The sequence below is a fragment of the Mesocricetus auratus genome, unplaced genomic scaffold, assembly GCF_017639785.1.
Source record: "Mesocricetus auratus isolate SY011 unplaced genomic scaffold, BCM_Maur_2.0 Super-Scaffold_100031, whole genome shotgun sequence".
NCBI classification, from domain to species: Eukaryota; Metazoa; Chordata; class Mammalia; order Rodentia; family Cricetidae; genus Mesocricetus; species Mesocricetus auratus.
The window spans coordinates 15802737-15822730 of NW_024429212.1; the positions used below are offsets into that span (position 1 = coordinate 15802737).

The window sequence follows — 19994 nt, forward strand, 5'->3', positions numbered from 1 at the left end:
TTAAAAACTGTTTACGTCTATTGAATTTGTTCTTTGGCAATTGCATATGCATACAAAATGGGGCTTTTTTTTTGTAGTCTATGGAACATTTTTCAAGATGCCGTCCTGATTTTACTCCCTGCTTTGGCACTGTACCCCAAGCCTATTCCTAACGTCAGACTAAAATAAACTTTTAGACAGACACCCGAGTAAAAGAAAGTCTCCAGAATAATAAAAGGGCAATCCATAAGAAAGATTTTACAACTGTGTATCAGAATTAGAGCTTCAAAATACACTATTCAATGAGTGCTAAAACTGAAGAGAGATATAACGCTCAGGTTCTATTTAGAGATTAAATAACCTCTTACAAGTAGGCCTTGCCCAAGTCGTTAAGAATAGAGAGGAAATGGATGACACCATCAACCCCTCTTGACATGATTGACACTCACAGAGCAGCGGAGTCTGCATTGTTTCCAAGGGCACATAAAATACCCGCCAGGAAAGACCATGTGGAAGACCGTAAGATATGTCTCAATAAATTATAATGGGCTGAAATCATACAAAGTGAGTTTCTTGAGTGAAATCAGAAATGTAAGATATTGCTTAAAGGTCCCACTGTTTAGAAACTAAGTGACAAACAGCTGATCCTTTGTATTAGGGTTTATTATGCATCTTGGATTCAATCAACAGAGGTTGAAAAATACTTAAAGGACTTTGTATGCATGTGCTGAATACACGCAGGGAGGGCTGGGGCATAGCTTGGTTGCTAGAGTGCTTGCCTAGTATTCACAAAGCCACGGGTTCTATCCTTAGCACTCCATACACTGGCTGTGGTGGCGTGACGCGTGTCTACAGTACCGACACCCTGGAAATCTGAGGCAGAAGGATCAGGGTTTGAAGCATCTTGGCCTACATAGTGACTCTGAGGCCAGAGACCAGAGAGACCCACTCTCAAGGAAAGTGTATGCATGCGGGGCATGCAAATACTACAGTATTCTGTATTTTGAGCAAATAAATGATGCAATACGACTTCCTGTTTTTAAAGGTTTATGTGTTAATGCGTTTATTGTGCCAGGGGTGCAGTATCTTTAGAGGCCATAAGAGGGCGTTGGATCCTCCCATCTGGAAATACGGGTCCCTATGAGTTGCCTAAACTTGGGACCCCGGGAGAGCAGTGGGGGCTCTCTACGGCTGAGTCACCTCTCCAGCCTCTGTAACATGTGTTTCAACGGAGTAACCTCACTGAACTGTTGGGAACAGGCCAGAAGGAAGGGAGACGGAAGGATGGCAGCTTGTAAGTCAGGTAACGAACGCATGGCAGTGATTTTCATCAGGAGGTTAAGAGTGAAGACTAAAGGCATCCCCCGGCCCCCCTGGCTTTATTGAGATGTGATTCATACACAAAGCATATCCAATTAACTACGTGTGTGAGTTTCTGGATGAAGCTGTGTCCTGCTTCCCCACTCGAGGTACAGAGTGTTCAGTCACCGGAAAACTTCCTCTGCATCCTTTGCAATCAATGAGCTCCATGCCACCCCAGGCAATCATTGACAGGCTTTATGTCATTAGATTTCTCTTTTCTGTGCTCTCAAATAAACTGGGACTAAAGCTTATGGGGTCTCTCTATCTGTCTCTGTCTCTGTTTTTCTCTCTTTCTCTCTGTCTCTGTGTGTGTGTATGTGTGTGTGTGTGTGTTTCTGTGCTCAGCTTGTTTGAAAATTTACTGTTTTCTCATGTATTACTAGTCTACTTTTTCCAGATAACTAGCCCATGGTTTGTGTGAGTCACAATTCGTTTATTCGTTAGTGTTAGTGGACATCAAGGTGATTTGCACCTTTGAATTTCAAAGAATAAACCAACTGTACACTCGAACTCAGAATTTGTACAGACATGTTTTGTTCCTCTTTAATGTCCTATGAATGTGATTCTTATGGGATGTCTTGATCGAGGTAAGATGTTTAAATTAACTGGACAAAGTGTGCTATTTTTGTTTTTTTTTTTAAAGATTTATTTATTATGTATACAGTGTTCTGTCTGCATGTATGCCTACATGCCAGAAGAGGGCACCAGATTTCATTATAGATGGTTGTGAGCCATCATGTGGGTGCTGGGAACTGAGCTCAGCAGGTTGTCTGGAAGAGCAGGTGCTCTTAACTACTGAGCCATCTCCCTAGCTTCCAGCCCCCACCCCCACCACCCCCACCCCCTCGCCCCCCGACAAAATGTTTTACAAAGTGGCTGTGTTATCTAATATTCTCATCAGCAATGGGAGTTCAGCTGTTCCTTATCTGTTTATTTCAGCCACTCTGATGTGTGTGGTTTGGAAAATGCCAGGGGAACATTCTTTAATTGATCCATTCGCCCGATTCCTTGCCCTGCCACCTCACATTGATTTTTTAAAATAGTCTTAACCCACTTTCCATCGTGGTGTATAATCTTTCTTATATATTGCTCAGTTTTTGCAAGTATCTTGCTGGTAATTTCATGCACATGCAAGAGATATTTGTGGGTGATTTCTTTAAATAATGTCTTTAGCATGAGTTATCAGGTACTTCTCTTCCTTCTCCTTATTAAGATTGAAGATCGCTATCAATTATCCTTTAAATGTTTGAAAGAACTCGCCAGTGAAGCCGTCTGGTTCTAGCCTTCCCTTTGTTGAAAGCTGTTTTGAATACTAATTGTTAACATAAACAAATATACTTAATTTATCCAGAAGTGCAACTGGAAACAGGGCTGTAAGCATCATGGTAAGTGGTCTTCGGGTGTGCAAAGGGAGATGGGAGGTTGGTTTTTGTTTTGTTTTGTTTTGTTTTTAGGTAAAATGAAGGAGGTAGCAGGAGCTGACTGGAGAGGTGATCTATCCAGTAAGGACGGGTATTATGGATAACATCACTCGAGGAATGGCAGGCAGACACCCTCACGGAAGCAACTATTGTGCAAGGCATGGCTCCGCCAGTCTTGTGCCCGTTACAGCAGGATGAGTAGCAATGACCGTCCTCTCATCTCCGATGGCACTACCTGAGTCTTCTGTATTCTCTAACTCATCTCCGATGGCACTACCTGAGTCTTCTGTACTCTAACTCTCATCTCTGATGGTACTGAGTCTTTTGTACTCTCTAACTCTCATCTCTGATGGCACTGAGTCTTCTGTACTCTCTCTCATCTCCGATGGCACTGAGTCTTCTGTGTTCTCTAACTCTCATCTCTGATGGTACTGAGTCTTCAGTACTCTCTCTCATCTCTGATGGCACTGAGTCTTCTGTACTCTCTAACTCTCATCTCTGATGGTACTGAGTCTTCTGCACTCTCTAACTTTCATCTCTGATGGTACTGAGTCTTCAGTACTCACTCTCATCTCTGATGGTACTGAGTCTTTTGTACTCTCTAACTCTCATCTCTGATGGCACTAACTGAGCCTTCTTCACTCTCTTTTACCTACAGTTTGGACAATTTTTAAAATTTAATTTTAAGCATGTCAGTATTCTTTGAGCCATGAGTTATTGGAGTTGTCTCGATTGTCACATATTTGGGGATTTCCCAATTGTCCTCTGTTAGTGACTTCTAATTTTACTGCTTTGTTGTTGTTGGACTGTTGCTGGAGTTTCTCGTCCCGCCAGGTCCCATTGCTCTTCAACTCCTAATGAGCACACAAAGATGTATTGATTAACTGTTGGCCGATGGCTAGGCTTCTTACTGGCTTGCTCTCTTTTAATTATTAGCACATAACAACTAATCTATGTATTTCTACATGGCCTTATCTCACCAGAGAGCACCTGGCACGTCCTATCCTCCCAGTCTCTACATGGTGTCTCTTCGAGGTCTCTCTCTGACTACCTTCCCAGAATTCTCCTCATCTCCTAGTCCGGCCTATCTTCCTGCCTTTATTGGCCAAAGTGTTTTATTCACCAACCAATAAGAGAAACATATACAGAAGGACATTCCCCCATCAGAGGACATGCTTTGTATTGGTGCTTTTGTTTGTTGAGGTCTGTTTTCTGAACTAACACGCGGTCTATCTATCCTGGAGGAGGCTCTCTTTTCACTTAAGAATTAATGTGTATTCCATTGTTGAGCAAAGTAGCTTTTTGTTTGCTTGTTTTTTGTTTTTTGTTTTTTAGAGGGGTTCTTATTGTGTAACTCTGACTGGTCTAGAACTCACTGTGTAGACCAGGCTGGCTTCCAACTCACGGAGATCCACTTGCCTGTGCTCCTGAGTCCTGGGGCTAAAGGCATGCACCATGAAGTTTGGCTTTAGTGGAGTGTTCTACAGACCTGTCACCATTCCCTTATTGATGTTCTATCTAGCTGTTTTATTTATTTTTGAATGTGGGGTACTAGCAGTGTACGGTCACTACTTTGAATGGTTTATTTCTCCCTTCTGTTCTGTTCAGTTTCTGCCTCATGACCATATGTTGTTTATATTCATAACTGTTACTAAATTCTTGATGACTTGACCTCTTCTCCTGCTTTGCCCCTTAACAGGTTTCCATCTTCAAGCTTAACCTCTGACATTAGTGTGTGCTCCCCAGATGCATTTTAGTTAGTTTCCACAGTCTACTGTCAGAGCATCTATGAGCATGCTGTGGACAGTGGACAGTTGGATCGCGTCTTTTTAATCTGTTCTGTTTAAAGGTCTTCCTTTAGCACTTCTGCTATAGTGTCTGAAGGCAATATAATCTCTGTTTTGTTTATACAGGATTGTCCTGTTTCCTCCTTTTCTTTATTACTTTTTTACGTGTGTATAAACCTGTGCTAGGATATGTACATCACACATATAGACGTCAGGAGGGGTGACATCTTTTGGAACTGGAGTTGAAGGCGTTTGCGAGCCATCATGTGGGTGTTGGGAACTGAACCTGGGTCCTTTACAAGAGCAGGAAGTGCTCTTAGTCACCGAGCCATCTCCTCAGCCTCATATTCATCTATTTACTCTATATGCATGAGTGTATGTATGTATGCATGCATACCATGTACATATCAGAGCCCAAGGAAGCCATAAGAGGGAGTTGGATCCCTTGGAATTGTAGTTATAGGCAGTTGTGAGCTGCTTGATACAAGAACTGGGAATCTAACCCATTTTGCCAGTTACAGAATTCTTGATTTGGGTTCTTAGGCTATTATCACCCCACTGCTCCTGGCTGCCACTGTTTCTGAGGAAATACCAGACATTAGTGCGTTGGGGGATCCCTTGTATGTAACAACTTACCTTTGTCTTGCTGCTTTTCAGTGATGAGTTACTTTGGCTTGACAGCTTTCAGAATTTCTCTTTGACCTTTGCCATGCGGATCATGATGTGTGCATCTGTGATGTGTGTGTTTGTGATATGTCCATGTGTTTGTGATGTGTGTGTCTGTGATGTCTGTGCTTGTGATGTCTGTCTGTGATGTGTGTGTTCATGATGTTTGTGTCTGTGGTGTTTGTGTTCATGGTGTATATACATGATGTGTTTGTGATTCTTGTGTCTGTGGTGTTTGTGTTTGTGATTTGTGTGTCTTTTTGGGTTTACACAACTTGGAGTCTTTTGAATTTTTTAGATGCAGAGGTTAAATTTTCTTATATTAGTTCTGTCCTTTCTGTCTTTCCTCTCTCCTTCTGAATTCACATCAAGCTTTTAGTGGTGTGCTCAGCCTTGTCCCTTACTCTCTGAGGCTCCTTTCATCATTTTTAAAATCAAATTTTCTTCCTCGGCTTCCTCCACTGACCTCTTAGCTGATTCCTTTCCTGCCTCAACTCTATCGTGAAGCTCTTTCAGTGAGATTTTTGTTTTGGCTATTGTACTTTACAAGTATAGAATTTATATGTGTTTAAGTTATTCTCTTCAGTAATACACTGTTTCTGTTTCCAAGACATTGTTCTTAGACCTTTAAAAAATTCTTTAGACCTTTTAAAAATTCTTTAGAAATAGTAACCTGTGAACATATTTAAAACAACTGATATGGAATTTCTGTCTGGAAAGTTCCATGTTCCGGCTTCTTGTGGGCATTTCCTGTTGGTAATTTAAGCAGGCAGGCGGCACGGGTCTAGTTTCTTTGAGTGCTTTGGAAATTTGCTGCTGGAGACTGGACACGCTGGGTAACGTGAGTGAGAGGGCCTAGTCCCCCTTTCTTAGTCTGCTGGCTATGGGAGCTGGAGCTTAGTGGGTTTCTGACTAAGCTGTGATGCTGCACCTCCGTTCTTGGAAATGACTATGGTCTTTAGTTTAGTGGCCAGACGTTGTGGAACCATCTTCTTGCACACTGTGAAGATGTGCCTTTGCCTCCTGATTAGTTCAATAAAGGGCTAAATGGCCGATAACGAGACAGGAAGTTTACGTGGGACTTCCAGGCACGGAGAGGACTCTGGGAAGAAGAGCCGCAGAGAAGTCAGCCAAACGCGGAACGAGTCCGAGACACAGAATGGGACAAAGGTAAAAGCCACGGGGTAGAACGTACGCTAATTAACATATGGGTTACATTGTAAGAGCTACAGCCGGGCGTTGGTGGCGCACGCCTTTAATCCCAGCACTCGGGAGGCAGAGGCAGGCGGATCTCTGTGAGTTCGAGGCCGGGCTAGACCGACAGCCTACAAAACAGAGAAACCCTGTCTCGTAAAAAAACCAAAAAAAAAAAAGTTATAAGAGCTACGCAGGAAGACGCCTAAGTTGCAGGCAGAGCTTTCATGATCAGAAGCCCCCATGTTGTTGTCTCAGGGCTGGGGACCCCAAAGACAGCCAACAAAAAGCTTGCTCCCGTCGTCAGCACCGAGGTTTTCTTAAACATCTGGAACAAAAGCTCGCCTGCCTTTGCTGAATGGTGTTTATGATTGTGCTTAGTTTACGGTGAGGCACGACTTCCACACCCAGTTACACCTTCTGCCTCAGGGGGCTGGAGAGAGCGCTCAGCCGTTCAGAGCCCTGGGCTGCTCCTCCAGAGGACCCGGGTTCAGTGACCAGCACCGCACCGGGCAGCTCACAACCGTCTCTAGCCCCAGCTCCAAGGACAGGGAGCAGCCCCAGAAACATGTTCTGCTTGCTCACTTATGAAACATCCCGAATGAAGCAAATTCAAGGGAGGGAGGGCTTTCTCAGCTCACAGGTTGTGGGTGCAGCCCTTCCCGGTGAAGAAGCCTTCCCTGGAGGCGGGGAGTGCGGGTGGGGGTCAAGCATCCCGCCATGTGGCTTCCGGGCAGGACCAGTCTGGAAGCAGACAAGGATAGCGGCTCCCTCTCTTCCCGCCTTCTTCATCTAATCTAGATAATCCCGTCTCCCGGGTCACTTTAGAGCCTGCCAGCCGGACAGTATTAACTGTCACACTCACCACCTCTGTGCGTGCAAGGGGGTAATGAACCTCGAGTCCGAGAGAAGACGAGGAGGAGCCCAGGAGCAGCCAGGAGCTATAATTCCCACCTAGCATCCCTTGTCTCTAATCTGGGGCCTGGTTCACGCTGGGTTTCACGGTGGACGGGACAAGGGCTCTTCTGGGGCTTCTGCTTTCCTCTTCCGGGGTGTCGTCCTGCCCGATACCTGTACGATGGCGAGGGGGGAGAAAGGCAGTCCCAGTTCGTATGTCCTCGGGTGGCTTGTTTCTGGGGAGCTGTTGGGAGGGCTCTGTGCCTTGGCATCCGGTCCAGGTGGTAAATTCTTGTCTTGGGGCCTGACCCTGAGGCTGACATTTATAGTAGTTTCAGGGGAGGTGTGGGGGAAGAGTAAGTGCGTTTGGGAACAAGTAACTCTCGAATGTGGTTGATTTCGATGGTTTGATGTGGTCCCCCTTCTTCTGAATATGGACCAGTCTTGGCGCATTCCTTACGACATTTTCTTCCTCCCTTTACTATCGTTGTTGTTATTATTCATTTTTGAGACTGGGTTTCTCTGTGTAGCCCTGGCTGTCCTGGAACTCGCTCTGTAGACCAGGCTGGCCTCGAACTCACAGAGATCCACCTGCCTCTGCCTCCCAAGCACTGGGATTAAAGGCGTGTGCCACCAAGGCCGGAAGGAATGCTGATTCTCACGGTGCTTGGCTCTTGAAACCTAACAGTGTTGAGGGTAACTTGGGTTTTGGAGATGTGATGTAAAAACGTTCAGTTTTAGCTATCAACCCAGCCAACAGCTACCACCAACTGCCAAGTGGAGCAAATGGGTCTGCAGACAGTCCCAGCCCCGACTCCAAGAGACCCGAGCTAGTGCCAAGTGAGGCAGAGGTGAGTTCTTCCCGAGGCCATCCCAGTTGGCAGAGATACGTGTAGAAAACATATTGCCATCTTAAGCTGCCACTTTTTAGGCTGGTTTGTCACATAACACTAGATAATTGGAATAAGATGGTGGTTTTAATTTGCATTTCCCCGGCGACTGATGATGATACTGTTACTATTTCACATGCCAATTGGCCCTTTAAATCTTTTCTGGTAAAGTAGCTAGTCACATTTTGCACATTTTAATTAAACACTTTATTTTTGAGTTAGTTGTAAGAGTTCCCTATTATTCTGGATTCGAGTTTTCTCTTCTTTTTTTTTTTTCTTTAATATGTGACTGTCTCTAAGACGGTGTGGTGCCCTTTTTCTTTTCTTTTTCTTTGACAAGGTGTCACTATGTCACCTATGCTGGCCTCAAATTCCCAGTCCTTCTAGGGACTGTGCTAGGATTACAGGAGTGTGTTTCCAAACGTGGCTTAGAATTTTTATTTGTTTATTATCTATCTATCTATCTATCTATCTATCTATCTATGTGTCATCTATCTACCTATCTAATTTATCTTACAACTAACTGAAAACTGAAGCAGACTTTCATAGTTTATATATGTATATATACGTACATATATATATATATATATTTCATTTTAGTTGGTTCCCCTCCCCCTGCCCCCTTTCTGGTTTTATTTTTCCACCCTTCTTTGCCCCATTGTCTTATCCACTCCTTGGCAGTCTGTCTTGTCCGCTCACACGGGCCTTCTAATTTCCGGGCCCGTGTACCTGTTTTCTAACACCTGGACACTTAACAGTCAGAGGCTGGGATCCACATGTGCGAGAACATGTAGTCTTTGTATTACCTTGCTTAAAAAAAGGTTTTCCAGTTCCATGTAAACTAACCTCAGATTATAATTTTTTTCATTTTTCTTTATAACTGAATAAAAAAATTCCATTGTATATATGTACCACCTTTTCATTATCCATTTATCCCTTGATGGACATAGGGCTGATTTCATCTCCTGGCTATTATGAAAAGAGTCACGTGATGCTTACTCTGAAGGTTGAAACCACGTAAAATCACTTGGGAGGACATCACGTTGGCCTGTGGCGCGTCTGTGGAGGGTTATGCCGACTATGTTAACGGAAGCAGGAGAACTGCCCGTTGCGGGTGGCTCCACCCCCCATCCCTCCATCCCCCCCACCCCCGGGCAGGGGATCCTGAACTGTGAGAACAGCGCATGCTCACCACACAGCACGCACATGTCACTTATTCCTCGTTGTGGCTTTGGTTGCAATGTTCTCTCAGGTTCCTGCTACTGTGAGCTCTCCGCTACGATTGGACCGGAAGCCAGAACTGTAAGCTTTTGGTCAGGATATCTGATCATAGAAACCCGAGATGAATTTAAGATGAGCATAGGCAAACATGGTCATGCATAGTAGAATGTGGAGTCCTTCTGGTGCGCGCCCAGGAGTCATAGCTGAGTTACGTGGTAACTTGATTTTTTTTGTTTATTTTTGAGGAACCCTCAGACTAATTTCCATAGATAGCACTAGCACTCTCTCTCTCTCTCTCTCTCTCTCTCTCTCTCTCTCTCTCTCTCTCTCTCTCTCTCTCTCTCTCTCTCTCTTCTCTCTCTCTCTCTCTCTCTCTCTCTCTCTCTCTCTCTCTCTCTCTCTCTCTCTCTCTCTCTCTCTCTCTCTCTCTCTCGTCCTTGCCAGCAAGTGTTGTCATTTGTTCCCTTAGTGGCCATCCTTACTGGGATGAGATGGAGTCTCACAGTAGTTTTAATCTGCATGTCTCTGCTGAGTAAAGATGTTGGAGACTTTTAGACGCACGTTGGCCATCTGCATTCCACCTTCCAAGAACTGTTCAGATCTCTGACCCACGCACTGACTGGAGGCTTCGTTTCTTTGTTGTTTGATTTCTGCAGCTCTTTATGTGTTATGGAAACTGGCCCACCTGCAGGCCGCCTGCTTATCTGTTTCTGTGCAGAGGTTTCAAATTTCGCACAGTCCACTTGGGGCCAACTCCTGCCTGTGACTCGGGAATTTGCCTGTTCCTATGACCCCAATATCTGGTTCATTGTGAACTTGGTGCGTGTGCAGGATGAGGATATGGGTGGAACTCCACTCTCCTACAGGAGGGTGCCCAGTTTTGCCGGTAGCACTTATTGAAAAGGGCTCCCCTGCCCCCAGTGTTGATTGTGAGTGCACTTTCTTTGTGTTGACTTTAGAAAGGCAGGAGTCTCAGTGTTCTTATGAAGTAAATTCGCCAGTTTTCTAAGCACTTACAATGCACTTTGTTTTACATTAGAAGAGGTGTTCTAAATACAGGGTTTTTGTGGCTACTGTGAACAGAATGAAACTGGAAGCAGAGGGATTAGACTGAGTAAGAGTTACGGGCGGAAGTAAGATTGTAACAAACAGCACTGGGCATCAATCCAGGCACGAGTGAAGCCAGGGCACAGGTCTTCTTTCACTTGCATTTGAACCTTGACTCTCTGTCCAATTAGTGATGACTCCAGGGAAGGGATTCAACCTTGATCTCTAGATCTCCTCACTAGGCATGGGCCTAAACTGGCAGCAGGAGTGCAAACACGTGCAGCTTTTTACTCCGGTTCTCGGGATTTGAACTCAGATCCTCATGCTTGCAAGTACTCCTCCCGACTGCTCTCTCTCCCCAGCCCAGAAATGGTATAATTTTATCTAACATTCTTTTCAAACGCTAAACTATTAATCCAAAGTCACTATTTTTGTTGTTTTCTGTGGCCTTTTAATATCTGCTGGTAGATAACAGAAAATTGGTCACACTACTGCTTAGGGCTGACCTAACAGGGGAGGCAGAGAGAGATGGAACATCAGATACACATACTTAAGAGCTGGGATCTGGCCGGGAGTTGGCAGGCAGATCTCTGTGAGTTCGAGACCAATCTGGTCTACAAGAGCTAGTTCCAGGACAGCCTCCAAAGCCACAGAGAAACCCTGTCTCGAAAAAGAAAATAAAGCTGGCATCTGGTAGGCTGTGCGCTCTGGTGTAGATGTACCAACACCAGCGGCAATGCAGACACCCGGCACGGTTGTTGTACGCATCTGAGCCAAGGAGGGCGCATTTACTGCTGGAAAGCTGGCAGGCGATTAGCAGGCCTCGGAAGGTCTCTGTCGGGGAGCAGTGTCAGGCTGCAGCATTCCGAGAGGAGGAGACCCTGCTTGATACTTTCTGTACACTCACTCCAACGCTCCTACTGGGACAAGGAAAAGGCCCATGTCATTTCCATGGGCCTGGGGCATTAGGGCCTTTGGCGTGGCTGAGCCCGTGTCAACAATGCCCGTTCATGGAGAACTCCATCAGCTCCCCACAGTCTCATGTGACCTAGCAGCTACGGGTGACCCCTGGGAGGAGTAGCATGCCCATGGCCTGCCCAGGCAAAGGTCACAGCTGTGAGGTGGTGGAGGAGTGTGGATGCCATCCCGTGCCTGGCGACACAGGAGAGGGCTGGCACTAGCATGCGACTTTGCTGACCCTTTCTGTAGTCAGCTTTCTCCAGACCCTTAAATCTGGCAACACTGTGTGGGGGACAAATTCCTTTTTGGTTAATAGGAAATTCGCTTTCTTTCTAAACTTTCTCAGGTCATTCCTGGGTATATGGGTAGTAACTTTTTAAAAGATGTATCTATTATGTATGCGAACTCTGTATACATAATAAATGTATGTTGTGCATATACATGCACGGCTGCATGCCAGAAGAGGGCGTCAAATCCATTACAGACGGCTGTGAGCCACCATGTGGTTGCTGGGAATTGAACTCAGGACCTCCGGAAGAGCAGCCGGTGCTCTTGACCGCTGAGCCATCTCTCCAGGCCTATGAGTAAGTAATCTGAAGTAAAGGTGATACCATTTGAGGTTAATGCGTTGACTATATAGGTTTGGTTTTTGTTTTCCTTACAGTTACTATCGTTGCGTGTACTCGTGGTGTATGTGCGCGTACACGTGCCCACAGTGCAAGTGGGGGGGGCAGAGGACAACTTTGTGGAGTTGGTTCTGTCACGCCACCTTGACAAAGGGTTCAGGAATCCAATGCAGGCGGCCAGGCTTTGAGGGGCAAGCGCGTCTACCCACGAGGCCTTTGTCTTAGTTAGGGTTTCTATTGCTGTGCAGAGACAACGCGACCCCGGCAGCTCTTTTTAAAGGAAAACATTTCATGGGGGGGGGGGGTTCGTTTACAGTCCACGGGTTTGATCCATCATCATCATGGCGGGGAGCATGGCAGCACGCAGGCAGACGCGGCGCTGGAGAAGGAGCTGAGTTCTTACATCTTCCTGAGCCAACAGGAAGTAGCCTGTCTCCACCGGGCGTGGGTTGAGCATGTGAGACCTCAAAGCCCCACCCCCACAGTGACGTGCTCCCTCTAACGAGGCTGCATCTACCCCAATAAAGCCACACCTCCTAATAGTGCCACTTCCTGTAGAGGTCGTTTCCCTTCAAACCACCACAGCCATTATGTTAGCACTGCACTGGCTTAAAAACATTATTTTTGTTTTTTAAGATAAAAAAAAACATTTTTATTTCACATGTTTGAGTGTTTTGTCTGCATATATATATGTACACTGCCTGCGTGCAGGGACCGAGGAAGGGAAGAAGAATGAGTCACAGATCTTGGGAGTGGGGTCACCATCCACTCTGAGCTGCTGTGTGGGTGCTGGGAACCAAACACGGGTCCCCTGCAGGAGTGGCAAGTCTCCTAACTGCTGAGCCACGTCTCCAGCCACCCTGCATTGAATTTTTGATTTATTTATTTTTTAAAATTTTGAATGTCTTCCCACCATTCTACCACTATTAAGTCAAGGGTTGACTGACTGTGGTCTTACACCGCTAAGTTTCAAAGCTGCTCTCCCATCATCCCTCAGTGCAGACCCGGCCCCCTACCCAGCCCTTGCCCCAGAGGCTCTTCCCCATGTAATGGAGACATTTTGGTGGTCTGCCCCGCTTTGTACCTTTGGCTTCCTGGCTGCTGTACCTGCTTCCCCTGTCTCCCCGTCTCAGGGTCGGGACCACTCTGGAGTCTCCCAGATGCCTCTCTCCCTGGCTTCGTCTCCCTTTCCTCTACAGTAAACTTTCTCCTCCGCCTCACCTAGGAGCAGTCCTGTCCTCTGCTTCCCTTCTTATTTCCCTTTTTCCTTCACACGTTCCAAGCTTCTGGGGTTTTTGAGATTAAAAAAAAATAGTATGCATTTATTGTAAAAACAGGTTTCATAATGACATTTTAATTCAAGTCTATCATGTACTCTGGCCACACTCACTCCCATTATCTCTTTTTCCATGAGTTTCTCTCAACACACACACTTCATGTGTACGCACATGCTACCTGGAGGAGCACCTGGTATCTGCCTTATTTCATATGACAGAATGGACTTCAGTCCCATTCATCTCCTAACTAATGACATCATTTCTTTCTTTGTTGTGGCAGAATAAAAGTCCACCACACACGCGCACACACACACACACACACACTCCATATTTTCTTAACCTATTCGTCTACTGGTGGACACCTAAGCTTTGATATTGTCTGCCGTAATAAGAATGTGCAGGAGTCACTGTGGTGTTCTTAGATTACTTGGACAATATAGCAGAAGTGATGGGGTTGGCATGGTTTTCTGTCTCTAGGGGCTGTGGTGGTCTGAATAGGAATGGCACCCATATACTCATAGCTCAGCCCACAGGGAGTGGCATTACTAGGAGGTGCGGCCTTGTTGGAGGAATGATATGGGATGTCCTTCTGTATGCTGAGAACATGTGTCGCTTTTATTGGTTGATAAATAAGGCTGATTTGACCAATGGCCAGGGAGAACAGAACCAGGCGGAAAATCCAAACAGATATGGAGAAAAAGTAGGCAGAGTTGGGGAGATGCCATGTAACCACCAAAGGGGTAAGATGCCAGAACATTACCGGTAAGCCAAGTCCATGTGGTGATACTCAGATCAATAGAAATGGGTTGATTTAAATGTGAGAGCTAATCAGTAATATGCCTGAGCCATTGGCCAAACAAATGTAACTGATAAGCCTCTGAGTGGTTATTTGGGAACTGGCAGGCGGGAAAGATAAGCATCCACCTGGGCTTTGAGGCCTCATGTATGCCCAAGCTATGCCTAGTGGAGGACACAGGTCACGTCCTGCTGTGTGGATCAAGATGTAGAGCTCTCAGTTCCTTCTCCCGCACTGTGTCTGTCTGTGTACCACCATGACAACAATGGGCCAGACCTCTGAAGCTGTAGGCCAGCCCCAATTGAATGTTTTTCCTTTATAAGAGCTGCTGTGGTCATGGTGTCTCTTCACAGCAGTAGAAACCCTAAGTCAGGGGTTCTGTTTTGTTGTTGTTGTTATTTGTGTGTGTGTGTGTGTGTGTGTGTGTGTGTGTGTGTGTGGTATGTATGTGTGTGTGTATGTGTGTGAGTGTGTGTGTGTGTGTGTTTAATTTCTATACTTGCTGAAGGACCTTCCACTAGCAGTCTATGAAGGTTCTGTTTTTTATTACCAATATTGGTTACTGTTTGTTTTCTTAATGGGAGTCATTTTCTCTAGGGTGAAACAGAATCTCAAAGTAGTTTTGATTTGCATTTCCCTAATGGCTAACAAAGTTGGAGTTTTACACACACACACACACACACACACAAAGTGTTTCGCCTGCATATTATATATGGGCACCATGCATGTGCCTGGTGCCCACAGAAGTCACAAGAGGGCATTGGGTTCCCTGGAACTGGAGCTATGGATGGTTGTGAGCCACTGTATGAGTGTTAGGAACCAAACCCGGGTCCTCTGCGAGAGCAACACGGGCTCTCAACTGTACAGCCACCTCTCCAGCCTCTGGTGGTGACGTTTTTTTTTTTTGTTTTTTGTTTTTTTTGCTTGTTTTGTTTTGAGAGACAGGGCCTTGCTGTCTCTGTAACGTTGACTGGCCTCAGATTTACAGAGATCCATCTCCTCCGCTTCCCTAGCTCTGGCATTACGGGAGTGCGCCAGCCAGCACACCCTGCTTTTCTCTCGTGAGCTCAGTGGGTCCCCTGCACTTGACCTTCTGAGGACTGACTACCCATGTTTTACTCACTTGTTCACAGGATGAAAGCACACAACTTACCTTCGATTGCTGCGTAACTCTGCGTGCATCCTCTGTGGTCTTCTCATCCTGGGAGGCCAATCTTCAGGACCAGCTGCCTGGGTCTAGAGTAAGCGTGGGCACGCACCTCTGGATGTGCGCATGAGGCAGGCGGGGTCCGGTTCTGAACGGAAAGAAGAAAGCGAGCTCAGTACAGCATTTGTTCCCGTCGCTTCCCGGCTGCGGACAGCAGGTGACCAGCCTCCCTCAGTCTTCCCCGCCATGGTGAGCTGCAACCTCAAACTGTAAGATGGAGTAAACCCTTCCTCCCTGAAGCTGCTTTTCAGTCGGGGACTTTGTTAGAACAAGGAAGCGGTAATGAATAGACCAGTTTGATCTTTTTTTCATTAAGGTCGTCCCTAGCCTCTTTCCCTATGGCAGTTTAATGGTTATTTCAGTCTCTATTGGAAATCCATCTACAATACCTTAGTTTCTGAAAAGAACCAGCCATGTTCCAGATCATGCTTGCTAAGTCTGCAGTGACTTCATTCACCCTCAAGCCGTCTAAGGAAGTATCCTCTGTGGGCTTGGGAGATAGCTCTAGTGCTAGGCTGCAAGTGTGAAGAATATGGACCCCCAGAACCCACAGAAAAGCAGGGTGGTGGCCACCTGTGAACTCAGGATGCACAGACAGCAGCCTCAGGGCAGGCTGGCGGGCTAGACCGGACAGCATTGGCAAACTCCAGGTCCAGTAAGAGACACGGCCTCAACACAGTGGAAAGATTGAAAAAGACACTGTGTACAGCAACTTGAGCCTCTATATATATGAGAGAGAGAGAGAGAGAGAGAGAGAGAGAGAGAGAGAGAGAGAGAGAGAGAGAGAGAGAGAGAGAGAGCGCACGCACAGATGCCAAAAACAAGAAGACCTATCTTTTGTGAAGTAAGGTAAGGAACACCCATGCTGCAGAGGGAATAAACGCTTTTAGTCCACACATACCGCCACCTGGTGGTTCTACACCCAACCATGCTTTTTTTCCTCTGGCGTCCATTTTTAAACAGAATTACAGCTCCAGCTTCAGCTGCTGTGTGTTTGGAAAGTATACACCTACACCTGCTTACCCTGGCAGTGGCCCACTTGACCTTGTTATAGGATGGGGGTAACTGCTTGCTGGGGAACACCTGCAGGGAGGGGACGCCTTTGTGTGACCTAAAAGTTATTTGTGTTTGCCCGCGTGATGCCACGTAGGAAAGCAGAGTGCTTGCCGTCCAGAATGGGGCATTGGATCCAAGGGAAGTGGAGTTACAGGTGGTTGTGAGGCGCCGTATATAAGCAGGAAGTACTCTTAACCGCTGAGCCTTCTCTCCAGCCCAGGCGTGCACAGAGCTCTTAACAGTGTCCACTGATGGCCAAGAGAGGACAAGCATCGAGGACACTGAGGTCGTCAGTACAACCCCTGACACCAGGAACCAAAGAGTGAATAAAATCACCCAAACCTAACACCAACATTTTAAGTGGACCAGGATAGTGATTTTATTTGGGCATCAATGCTTTGTGAGCGAGAAAGCGAATTTCCTGTAGTCTAATGTGTGTCTCTAACACCCACCCAGCCTGAGTCAAATGCACCTCATCAACAGGAAGCACTGGCCATTCACTTCCTGCATGAAAACGTCTGAACACTGGTAGGGTCTGTCTGGTTGACATTGCTGCTATTCATAGAACACAGATGAGAATCCACAGTAGGAGTTGGCGCTGGACTCAAGAACCCCTGTTCTCCTAAGCCTTTCTCCTGACTTTACAGTGTCACCCAAGGATTGTTAGATGTGGCAATGTATTACCACCAACATTATCAGTAACTTATCGATATAGATTCCGTGGTGACTGTGTTCTCTAAATCCATTGCTTTCCCCTTCTAAAGTTCAGGGAACTGAGTGGTTTTGTCAAAATACAGACAGCTAGAGTTCAGAAGTAAATGCATGCTGCCTGCTAGTTTTCTGTAACTTGACACAGGATAGTCATTTCAAAAGAAGGGATCTCCATTAAGAAAAGTCTCCCACCAGACTAGCTTGTGGGCAAGCCTGTAACACACTTTCTCAACTGGGAATGTGGGTGGGTCCATCCTACAGAGGGGGGCAGCACCCCGGGCCCATGGTCCTGGGGTGTAAGAAAGTAGCTGATCAAGCCATGGCCTCTGCATCAGTTGTTGTCATGAGTTCCAGCTATGACTCCTCTGCACTGACTTCAAGCTGTGAGATCAAACAAACTCTATCCTCCCCTAGTTGCTTTTGGGAAGGAAGACAATGGAAAAGATAACTGGAAATTCCAGTTCTTGTATGAATGATTTGCAGGTAGCTCAAGCCATTTGGGCATTCCAGCATTAGGGAAGTTGTAAGATACACCTCTGTAGTCCCGAGGCTATGTGCAGGTTTAAGAATGACAGTATGGAGTGAACTGTAAGCCAACAACTAGCTCTACCATGCTAAAAATAAACATTCCCAACTGGCCATTAAACGTGTTTCCAGACAAGCTTTTATTCAGGGCCTCAACACAGCTTTTAGGGTTTAGAGCAAACCTCTCAGGAGTCATGCACCTGATTTGTATTTGCAGTTTTGTCACGAGGCATGAAGGACCGATGGGGGATGGTCTTCTGTGTATGTGTCGTCTTATTGGTTGATGAATAAAGCACAGTTGGCCAATAGGGAAGCAAGATAGGTGGGACTAGGAGTCAAGGAGGATTCTGGGAAACAGAGGCACAGTGAGTTACCATGCAGGACTCGAGAGGAGTAAGAGGTCCGGACCCTTTCTCCCATAAGAGAAGACCACGCGGAAATACTCAGATTCCCAGTTATGGGTTAATAAGTCAGAGCTAGACAACAAGAAACCATAGCAAACAGCCAACAGCTTCATAATTAATGTAGCATCCTGCGTGTTCCTTTGGGACTGACGCGGCTCTGGGACCAGGCTGGCGGGAAGAATGCTCGTGACAAAGGAGAAGTCACCCTTGGTGTGGACAGCAGCTGCTGATGTTGGTCCTTCTCGAATCTGGTGCCCTGTGAGCACGTGACAAGGGACGCTGGCCAGCCACAGCAGTGGGAGCTGAGCCTGCACAACTTCCCGACTCCCAGAGAGAGAGAGACCTCCTGTGTTTTCACTTTTGGAGTTTTCGGCAAGGCACAGTGAGAGAATTTAGACTACTAAAGTTGACAAGCTCAGCAAGCCAGGTGCCCGTAACCACAACAGAGCAGCAGAAGGGAAACCACACATTAAAACTTTTCTAGCACAACACTTAACAGGGCTGAAGTCTCCTGATATCACTAGTATCAGATTAGTGATTCTTTAGACAGGGTTTCTCTGTGTTGTTTTGGAGGCTGTCCTGGAACTCGCTCTGTAGACCAGGCTGGCCTCGAACTCACAGAGATCCGCCTGCCTCTGCCTCCCAAGTGCTGGGATTCAAGGCATGCGCCACCACCACTCCAATGAATTAGTGATTCTTAAGGTAGAAGAGGGCAATAGATTGCTTGTGTGATATCCCAAAATTCCAATCTAATACACCACAAGTCTCTCCCTGGATCCACAGCAGCAGAAACTGCCCCTGCTGGGGCATTCTAGCTCTCCAACATCCAGAGGACCCAAGCCCTCAAGGCCACACCCTTGGCACTGCCTCTCATCGCTTGCAGTTGTTGGCCCCGAAGCAGACTTTTTCTGAAAAGCATAGTTTAGGGGAGACATCCAGTAAAGAAGAGTGAAATCTGCAGTTCTCACCCCTGGTAAAAGAGGCTGTTCTGTGCAGTAGGGGGAGACCATTACAGAAAGTCAGAAGTGACCACGGGGTGCCCCTCCCCCAGGGACACATCCACAACACAAACCCTACACTTAGGGCTCAGGGAACATTGTGGAGAAGGAGGTAGAAAGATGGTCAGGGAGTCTCCAGCAAGAGGGTGTGTCTTACATGTGACAGGAGAGCGGCACCCGTGAAACCTAACAACATGGCTGACCTAAAGGATGACACCACCAGTTGACATGCCAACGCGGATGGGAGAAATCTCACAAGGTGCTGCCTTTAAGGGAAGTGCTACAGGCAATTAGTGATCGCCCAGAGAGGGAGGAGAATCTGCTTTCTCAGGGACGAGTCCCCTACCTAGTTATCCAATACCAAGTGGTCATCCCTAAACAGACACACAGACGAGCAGTACCAGCAGACTCGGCGGGTCGTGTTTATAGTTACACGAGGGGGTCTGTGTAACAATTATCAAAATGAAGAGATCCTCCGTTTGGGAGGGGCTGGGGGAGGGCACAGGAGAAGTTGGAAGAGGAGGGGAAATGATAATTCTCAAAAACAAATTCTGTTGATGCCAAGTGTTTGTTTAGCAGTACTCTGCAGGAAGCAGTTGCTCGGAAACTGTGGACAGACGCCAATGAGAACTAGATGTAATTCAAAATCGTGCCAACCAAGAAAGCCAAAAATGAAGACTCAGCTCCTCTCTGAAGGCAGCTTCCTGAGAAGTTAGTCAGCTAAATGCTAGTCTTCGGCTGACGCTACATGCTTCCCCTTACTCCGCTCTAATGTGGTGTCTGTACTGACTATCCACGCTACAGATTTTCATTCCTGTGTAACTTACCTATGTGTTTTAAAGGGTAGATTTTAAAAGGTTCCACGGGAACTTAGTAGTTCAGTCACTAATAGTCTTCCCATCCTTGGTCCAAATCCTTGATAAAAACAGGACATCTAGTTCTTATTGTTTCAACTCGGTAGAGAACAGCT

At 46.4% G+C, this 19994-nt stretch overlaps 1 long non-coding RNA gene across 2 annotated transcripts; it reads left to right on the forward strand.

The window, feature by feature from the left end:
* Positions 1–5966: 5966 nt before the first annotated feature.
* On the forward strand, positions 5967–17731 carry LOC121135190. 2 transcript variants are annotated; one of them, XR_005872407.1, is made up of 3 exons: positions 5967–6385; positions 15257–15519; positions 16602–17731. It is a non-coding gene; the product is annotated as an uncharacterized LOC121135190 (long non-coding RNA). The 2 variants fall into 2 exon arrangements; XR_005872408.1 differs by lacking the exon at positions 5967–6385 and adding an exon at positions 7946–8157.
* Positions 17732–19994: the final 2263 nt, after the last annotated feature.